This window comes from Cucurbita moschata, unplaced genomic scaffold (genome assembly GCF_002738365.1).
Source record: "Cucurbita moschata cultivar Rifu unplaced genomic scaffold, Cmos_1.0 Cmo_Scf00123, whole genome shotgun sequence".
NCBI classification, from domain to species: domain Eukaryota; kingdom Viridiplantae; phylum Streptophyta; class Magnoliopsida; order Cucurbitales; family Cucurbitaceae; genus Cucurbita; species Cucurbita moschata.
Genome location: NW_019268639.1, coordinates 60,411 through 70,643, shown reverse-complemented (window position 1 = coordinate 70,643; position 10,233 = coordinate 60,411). Strand labels below are relative to the sequence as shown.

The following is a 10,233-nucleotide window of genomic DNA, read 5'->3' as shown; positions in this document are numbered from 1 at the left end:
TAAGAATTCCTTTTCTTCATCCTCTTCAGATAAGCCTTCACCGAAATTATAATATGCATACCATACAGGTGGATGTCGATTTCTCTCATCCCTTATTGACAAATTTTGTGAAATAGCTACTAGAAAAATGTTATCAGCAACTAGTTCGACGGTTTCAGCAACTAGTTCAGTTGTTTCCTCCGTGATTTCTCCCTCTTCGTTTTCAGCAACTGGTTCAATTGTTTCAGCAATCGGTTTTGTCCTTTCCTCTTTGATTTCTCCTTCTTCAGCTGTGTTCTCATAAATTTCAATATTTTTCTCAGTCCAATTTTGATCGAAGAATGACTAAGCCTGAAACATAAACAATTTGAGTTTAATGATATTATTGAATATTGAACTTGGCTAAACAATTTGAGTGTGATGATATTATTGAATATTGAACTTGGCTAAACCATTTGAGTTTGATGATATTATTGAATATTGAACTTGGCTTTTATAGCCTTACAAATAACTAAGAGAAATAAGAGAAATAAAGAGTAGATAAACTAAATAGCTAAAAATAATCTAACTATATGAAAAAAATAATGTTTATTTAACCTAAAAATAATTTAACTATATGAAAAAAATGATGTTTATTTAACCAAATCAAATTATTCTAACACCTAAATCTAACATCTAGCTCTGTGTAGATAAACACGCTTTACAAGAAAAACACACAGTTAAACACTTAGGGTTAAGACATAATGTATAATACATATATACAAGTAAAAAAACTCAACCGGGAGACAACATCCATTGATCACCCAGAACATAGATCAAAATAGTCCATCCTCTTTTCTAACACAAGAGAAAGCATATAAAACAACATTAAAAAAAACATATCATCGTAGAGACAGTTTTGTAATTTCTTACATCGTGCATAACATACTCATCTTTATTGCTCAATTGATATTCTAGTCATGCAATCCCATATCTAGCTTTACATAATACATAAAACAACATGTTTCCCAGAAATATCAACCAAGGGCATAATAGTAATTTTACCATCACATACATATAGTACATACTTATCCAAATACACCTTTCTCAAGTCCTTAACATGCATTTTCTAACCATCAAATGTAAGTAATGCTCGCATGCTAGCACGTCCTAGCAATCCCTATAAGTATTACTTCCCTAAAGTTCTTGTGGTTACCTACTTGAATGATATATGTTTGCCTGAGCTAGTTTTTTTGCATGTTAGAAGTTCCAAAATTTTTGAAATTTCTCCCGTAGGTCCTATTTCAAGCACTATCATGGTTAGTATTAATATTGAAATGAAGAATTGTTAAATATAGGTCAAACGGGGGAAGAAGAGACTCACACAAACTTAAACGCACCGGGAAAGACTTTTCATGCGCGATTTTACGCAAAACTATCACATGCAGAGGGTTGCTGCAAATAGGAATCAGCAGTCAAATAACTGGATTGGGTTCGAGTTGCACTTCCGATTTTGGTCGAAGGTTCACAAGTTGCGGGCGTGCAAGTCTCGAGTTAAACACGAGTTGTCGAATCGGGTCAACCCGCACATGTGTCGCCACAAGTAGTCAAATGAATATCTCCACTCAATGTGTTGCCACGTGTCCCACTCTACTACAGACGCACTATCGCCGCCACCTACCAACGCGTGTCCGCTCCCTCTTCATCCATGTTCAATTTTTCAGAAATACGATGTGGTTCCAAATTTCCTTTGTAATAACTTTTGAATTTTGTAACTTCTTACCGAGACCTCGAATCAATTTGATTCCATTACCAAATATGTAGATTTTTAACCCATCTACATATATGTATTTTTCTCTGAATTTCCCGTAGCAAGAAATAATCAAGTATAAATTTTGTCAAGAATTCAAAACTTAAAAAACTTACCATTACTTGACGTTCATCAGAACACCGTCTTCCGGTCTGAATCAACAACGACTTCCTTCATAAAACTTGTGTGACATCTCTCCAATATCAACATACTAAAAGTTTGGAACTTAATCTAAGAAAAGCTCTCCAATCTTAAGAAAAGTTAAAATCAAGAACTTGAAACACTTTCCTTCTATTATTTCTCGGATTTAAACAAATCAAAAGTCAAGAATGGTTTTTCAAACTTACTTGAGCAATTCTTGGGAAGGAAATCCAACAAATTCCTATTCCAAACAACCATTTGGAGCTGATTACAACATTCTCTCTGACTCTTTTTCAAGAACGCAAAATCCTCATCTTCTTCTCTCCCTTTTCCTTTCCTTTTCTTTTTTTTCTTGTTTTTTTTTTCTCTTTTTCTTCATTCTTAGCCGTACTATTAGGGCTAATCAAGACCTCTAATTATGAATGGGAGGTCAAAATGACAAATTTACCTATCACAAAGGTCTTGCTTGGGAGATCCCAAGCCATTTCCACACATAATAGTAGCACTTGGATAGCCTCGTCGTGCTACACTGTTCGACCTAGACTTAACTTGATAGTAGCTATACCACTACCACTACGAAGGCTGCGAACTAAAGATGTACTAGAGGGGATATGAGGCTAAGACTAGTGATACCGTCACACTGCTACTAGGTATGTTAAGTTTTCTAAGTCATCTTTCTCCTCGAAATCTACTAGGTTCTTAAGGGAATCTAGGTAGTTTAAAACTCACCTAACCTTTTTAACACTTTTCGGGGTTAGCTTTTTGGAGCTAATCCAATTTTTTGAGTGCACACAAATCTAGACCTTTGATTATTGCTCATGATATTGAGGTGCACAGCCTACAGAAAAAATACTAACCGAGATTTACTTGTAAATATTTCTGGTTGTAATGCCCTAATCTTAATTTGGTTCACTCATGCATGCTTGTTACGGAGATATTCATATTGATTACCTACAGCATAGAACACATATTCTAAAATCNCATCTTGAAGAGATGCTATGATGATATTATTGCATACTTTTCGAATTTCTTGGGTTTGTCACTATATCATTTAAATTTATAAATTTCCCGAGTAGCACTATCGAGCTTTTTTTTTTTATATCGAGAGTTGAAACTAAAAGTTGAGGGCTTCAGAAGAGCTGTAGGACCAAAATACGAGTACGTTTTTTATTGGCCCAAAGGTACATGCGCTAGTGGTCAAGTGGTAGAATAGTATCATACCACGATACAGTCCCAGTTCGATTCTCGACTAGTGCATCTTGAAGATTACCTATGATGATATTAGTGCAAAATGTTCAAACTTCGGTTTGTTACAATCTATCATTTACATTTATANGTGCATTGTTGAGGTCCACTAGGTTGTTAAGAGGACTAGGTAGCTTCATGCTAACTTTCACTTTCAGGGTACCTGACTCCTCAAGTTTTCTTAGTTATTGTTGACCTCCGCTCACAATCATAAGGTACTCAGTCTACTAGAGCATCCTGACCTAGGTTATCGTCCAGCCAACCTAACTCTAGCGCCCTAATCTCATCTCTGAGAAGAAAAGCATGCTCTATAAAGAGAACACACAATCAACATCATGGAGCTAAACATACAATATCATGCACTCATACAAGCTCAACGGAGAGGTAAAATCCGTCAATGGCTCGAAGCGCAGATTAAAATAACCCATTCTCCATTCTAGCATAACGAAAAATATTAAAATCGACATGCATCATAAATTCTTATCCTGGTGGTATTTTGGCAATTTTATATAACATACTTGCATTTTCATTTAGAGACGTCATTCCAAGGTTTTAAACATGCATATTCTAACTACCTAAGGTAAGATATGCTTGCATGCTTGGGATCCAGACAAGTATTACTTGAGAAAATTGTGATGGCTATGCATGTCTTCTCAAACTATTTTTTTTTAATTATTATTATTGTATCTTAAGAGCTCTCAAATTTCTGAGATTTTTCTAGTAGATCATAATTCAATTTATAATAGAGTTAGTATCAAAATTAGAGTGAAAAATAATCGAATGGAGGTCAAACACGACAATAAAAAAAAAAAAAAAACTCATGCATTGCTAACGTGCACAGAAGGTTGTGCATGCACGAGTACATATGCGCCTCTAGAGAAAACATGCATTACACTCTTGGCAGGTGGTGTGTTCTCATTGGCACGTAGGGATCAAATCGGGTCGGGGTTATTGGATCAAGTACATGGTTTCCAGGTATTATTCGAGTTGAATGCAAACGATCAGGTTGCGGCCTCGGGTTCTCCTCATAGTTGTAGCATGTCACAATCCTATATTTTTAATCATACGACATCACGATCTCAACACGCTCATGACAAGTATTTAGGTTTGCCTATGCATATTGAACACAACTTGTGCAGAATCTAAGCTTGTTCGAATACACACGCTGCCCGTGGGTTAATGCTCAATCATCTGCGACCTTAACTAACTTGCTTCTATACTAGGCCAAACCATGCAACACAACCTTGCCTCTACTCAGAGTAAAGGTCATTCATATGTGTTGTTGCATCTTGATTTTGCATCTTGGTTCCTGGCATGACCTTCATGTCATGATGCCATCGACATCGTAGCTTACTCAGACATGTCAATCGAGGATGAAACCGTGTTTCGCTCATATTGTCTAGGCCACTCAAATATCAATCCATCCAAGCTCTATTGAGGCATTGCACCCTCCCATATCCATGTCATATAATTTATTGACTTCATACCAAATAGCCTGTGCATATACAAACCTTCGACACATGGGTGAGGGCGCAGTGTCGGTACACTCATGTTGTCCAACACTGTCCTTGAAAGACATATTTTAAAGCAAGTCACCTAAGACACTAGTCTTGCAACGCTCCATCTCACTGCATGACCTAAATATGAGTACGCTATGGATATGCCTGAAGGTATATGCACCAGTGGTCTAGTGGTAGAATAGTACTTTGCCACGATGTAGACTCGAATTCAATTTTTGGCTCTTGCATCTTGAAGATTAGCTATGATTATTATATTAGTGCATAATGTTCAAACTTGGGTTTGTTATAGTATATCATTTAACGAGTAGCAATATCGAGCTTTTTGTTTTTAAATCAAGAGGTGAAACAAAAAGTTAAGGGCTTCAGAAGAACTGCACGACCAAAATATGTGTACTTTATGGAGTACCCTGCCACGATACGGACCCGAGTTGTATTCTCGACTGGTGCATCTTGAAGATTAGCTATGATGATATTAATTAATAATATTTAAACTTGTGTTTGTCACAATATCGTTTATATTTATAGATTTCACGAGTAGCATTATCGAGCTTTTTTTTTTTTTGTTTTGAAATCGTGAGGTGAAACAAAAAGTTGAGGGCTTCAGAATAACTGCATGACCAAAATACGAGTATGTTATGGATATGCCTAAAGGTACATGCATCAGTGGTCTAGTGGTAGAATAGTACTCTGTCACGGTATAGACTAGAGTTTGATTCTCGGCTGGTGCATCTTGAAGATTGGCAATGTTGATATTAGTGCATAATGTTCAAACTTGGGTTTGTCACAAAATCGTTTATATTTATAGAATTTACGAGTAGCACTATCGAGCTTTTTCTTTTTTAAAATGGTGGGGTGAAACTAAAAGTTAAGGGCTTCAGAAGAACTGCATGACCAAAATACGGGTACGTTATGGATATGCCTGAAGGTACATACACAAGTGGTCTAGTGGTAGAATAGTACTCTGCCACGATGTAGACCGGAATTCAATTCTCGGCTCTTGCATCTTGAAGATTAGCTATGATTATTATATTAGTGCATAATGTTTAAACTTGAGTTTGTCACAAAATCGTTTATATTTATAGAATTTACGAGTAGCACTATCGAGCTTTTTCTTTTTTTAAATCGTGAGGTGAAACTAAAAGTTAAGGGCTACAGAAGAACTGCATGACCAAAATACGAGTACGTTATGGATATGCCTGAAGGTACATACACAAGTGGTCTAGTGGTAGAATAGTACTCTGCCACGATGTAGACCGGAATTCAATTCTCGGCTCTTGCATCTTGAAGATTAGCTATGATTATTATATTAGTGCATAATGTTCAAACTTGTGTTTGTCACAATATCGTTTATATTTATAGAATTTACGAGTAGCACTATCGAGCTTTTTTTTTTTGAAATCGTGAGGGGAAACTAAAAGTTGAGGGCTTTAGAAGAACTGCATGACCAAAATACGAGTATGTTATGGATATGCCTAAAGGTACATGCATCAGTGGTCTAGTGGTAGAATAGTACTTTGCCACGATGTAGACCTGAATTCAATTCTTGGCTCTTGCATCTTGAAGATTAGCTATGATTATTATATTAGTGCATAATGTTTAAACTTGTGTTTGTCACAATATCGTTTATATTTATAGATTTCACGAGTAGCACTATCGAGCTTTTTTTTTTTGAAATCGTGAGGTGAAACTAAAAGTTGAGGGTTTTAGAAGAACTGCATGACCAAAATACGAGTATGTTATGGATATGCCTAAAGGAACATGCATCAGTTGTCTAGTGGTAGAATAGTACTCTGCTACGGTATAGACTAGAGTTTGATTCTCGGCTGGTGCATTTTGAAGATTGGCAATGCTGATATTAGTGCATAATGTTCAAACTTGGGTTTGTCCCAAAATCGTTTATATTTATAGAATTTACGAGTAGCACTATCGAGCTTTTTCTTTTTTTAAATCGTGAGTTGAAACTAAACGTTAAGGGCTTCAGAAGAACTGCATGACCAAAATACGAGTACGTTATGGATATGCCTAAAGGTACATGCACTAGTGGTCTAGTAGAATAGTACCCTGCCACGATGTAGACCCAGATTCGATTCTCGGCTCTTGCATCTTGAATTTTAGCTATGATTATTATATTAGTGCATAATGTTCACACTTGGGTTTGTTACAATATATCATTTATATTTATAGATTTCACGAGTAGCACTATCGAGCTTTTTTTTTTTTAAATCGTGAGGTGAAACTAAAAGTTAAGGGCTTCAGTAGAACTACATGACCAAAATACTAGTACGTTATGGATATGCCTAAAGGTACTTGCACCAGTGGTCTAGTGTTGTTTTTAAATTCGGGTTATGGATATTTATAGATTCTCGTGCTTTTTGTTTTTAAATCGAATGGTGAAACAAAAAGTTAAAGGGCTTCAGATGCGGTGAAACTAAGAGTTAAGGGCTTCAGAATAACTGCATGACCAAAATACAAGTAAGTTATGAATATGCCTCAAGGAACATGCACCAGTGACCTAGTGGTAGAATAGTACTCTGCCACGGTACAGACCCGAGTTTGATTCTCGGCTGATGCATCTTGAAGATTGGCAATGATGATATTAGTGCATGATGTTCAAACTTGGGTTTGTCACAATATCATTTATATTTATAGAATTTACGAGTAGGACTATCGAGCTTTTTCTTTTTTTAAATCGTGAGATGAAACTAAAAGTTAAGGGCTTTAGAAGAACTACATGACAAAAATACGAGTACGTTATGGATATGCCTGAAGGTACATGCACCAGTGGTGTAATGGTAGAATAGTACCCTGCCATGATGTAAACCCGAATTCAATTCTCAGCTCTTGAAGATTAGCTATGATTATTATATTAGTGCATAATGTTCAAAATTGGGTTTGGTACAGAAGTGAAACAAAAAGCTTTTTGTTTTTATATCGAGATGTGAAACAAAAAGTTAAGGGCTTCAGAAGAACTGCATGACCAAAATATGTGTATTGTATGGAGTACCTTGCCACGATACGGACCCGAGTTCAATTCTCGACTGGTGCATTTTGAAGATTAGCTATAATGATATTAATGCATAATGTTCAAACTTGTGTTTGTCACAATATCGTTTATATTTATAGATTTCACGAGTAGCACTATCGAGCTTTTTTTTTTTTAAATCGTGAGGTGAAACTAAAAGTTAAGGGCTTCAGTAGAACTACACTATCGAGCTTTTTTTTTTTTAAATCGTGAGGTGAAACTAAAAGTTAAGGGCTTCAGTAGAACTACATGACCAAAATACTAGTACGTTATGGATATGCCTAAAGGTACTTGCACCAGTGGTCTAGTGGTAGAATAGTACCTTGCCATGGTACAAACCCGAGTTCGATTCTCGGCTGGTGCATCTTGAAGATTGGCAATAATGATATTAATGCAAAATGTTGAAACTTGTGTTTGTTACAACATTGTTTATATTTATAAATTTCCTTTTCGTTTTTAAATCGAGAAGTGAAACTAAAGGGGAAGGGCTTCAGAACTGCATGACTAAAATACGAGTACGTTATGGACCTTCTTTAAGTAGATGCACTAGTGGTCTAGTGGTAGAATAGTACCCTGCCACGGTACAGACCCGAGTTCGATTCTCGGCTGGTGCATCTTGAAGATTGGCAATGATGATATTAATGCAAAATGTTCAAACTTGTGTTTGTTACAGCATTGTTTATATTTATAAATTTCACGAGTAGGACTATCAAGCTTTTTGTTTTTAAATCGAGAAGTGAAATTAAAGGTGAAGGCTTCGGAAGAACTGCATGACCAAAATACGAGTACGTTATGGATCTTCTTTAAGGTAGATGCACTAGTGGTCTATTGGTAGAATAGTATCCTGCCACGGTACAAACCCGAGTTCGAGCATCTTGAAGATTAGCAATGTTGATATGAGGTACATCCTTGAGTTCGATTCTACGTTGGAGCAGTGATGATCCCTAAACTATTATTTTTTCAAAATTTCTTGTGGTATGTTATATCAAAGCTATAATTCTAATAATTTTTTAGTTTAAAAAATAAAAGATCAAAGATTTGAGTTTTTCCCTTCTTTTTCAAAAATGCATACACAAATACCATATTAATTTCTTGTGGTCTGTTATATCAAAGCTATAATTCTAATCATTTTTTAGTTTAAAAAATAAAAGATCACAGATTTGAGTTTCTCTTGACACTAATACCTCAACATTAAACAAGGTATTAGTGTTGAGAAATAGAGCCTAATACCTCAACATTAAACAAGGTATTAGTGTTGAGAAATAGAGCCAAATTTACAACAGTAACATAAGTTTAAAACAATCCTTATTAAGTTAACAAATTTACATTTGGAGTTAATTTCTCATTTCTTATCCCTTTAGGTTGGTTGATGTATTTATTTTAACCTTGAGTTTCAATTCTATTCAAAATATTCGAAATGAAATTAAAATTTGATTCATCGGCAACTGCATACATGACATGATTACTATGCATGAAAGAATTCATTTATAACGTTTCATAAACGGTGCTATAGGCTTAAATGTTCATAATAAATTTATTAAAACAATATTGTTATGGATGGAAAATAGATAAGATGAGTTTAAATAGTGCCCTTGTCTAACCTAAGGATCATTAAAAATAACATGAATGCAACTACCTTAACTTTGGTTCCTTGGCCTTCAAAGCGACGTTGTCATCTGTAAATGGGTGTCTTACCTTTACATGAAAATAAGAGTAGCACATGGTTTGAGTACTTTAATAAATACTCAATAAGTAACCTCACTGTTAGGGTCGGAAAATGAATCATGTGTAATATAGTTGGACCTATTCTTTCATAAATGCATTGTGACATGGGTTTGGGCTTTGCTTTTCAGTCCGAGCAGGGTTGAATATGTTGTACTATCCTACACACGACCCATGAATGTGCACATTGGCCACTAGGTAGGCTCGTATAAGAGTACTCTGTGGGCTGGCTCGTCGAGCTTGTGCACACTCACACTACCAAATACCATGAAGGGAAAAGACCCACATAATATCATAAGGAACATAAAATTGTAAGGTATGTGTCTGTACTAATCATAATGGGAAAGTATCTCGATGCACCTCCCATTTATAATACATGATTTTCTAATGTCTCATAGTCATAGAGGGTACGTATTAACATAGTTTACATGACATGATACATGAAGGTTCATGCATCAAATAATATCGAAAACATAACATTGTTCTATGACATAACATAATCCTAGAATAGTGTATATGATATCATAGCATCACTTGTATGCAACATAACAACAAAATTCTCCATTTATTATTCTCTAAAAAAAATAGTCATTTTAAATAAATTTGTTAATATATATGTTTTCTTTTTAGATATAAACTATCCATTGGTTTTGATCAACTCATGTTATTAGAAATTGAAGTAGAATCACTTTGCCCTAAATTGAACTCATTTCATCTACTCTATTAAGAAAAATATAAACTTAATCTGTGCCTAAATTATAAACCCAAAATTTGATAACATAATTTTAAAATCTAAGAAAAACAACACAAAAATA

General features: G+C 35.2%; 2 non-coding genes across 2 annotated transcripts; both read left to right on the top strand.

Moving 5' to 3' along the window:
- The first annotated feature begins 7,989 nt into the window (after window positions 1–7,989).
- TRNAG-GCC lies at window positions 7,990–8,060 on the top strand. Its single transcript has one exon. It is a non-coding gene; the product is annotated as a tRNA-Gly (tRNA).
- Window positions 8,061–8,239: 179 nt separating this feature from the next.
- On the top strand, window positions 8,240–8,310 carry TRNAG-GCC. The gene has a single exon. It is a non-coding gene; the product is annotated as a tRNA-Gly (tRNA).
- Window positions 8,311–10,233: the final 1,923 nt, after the last annotated feature.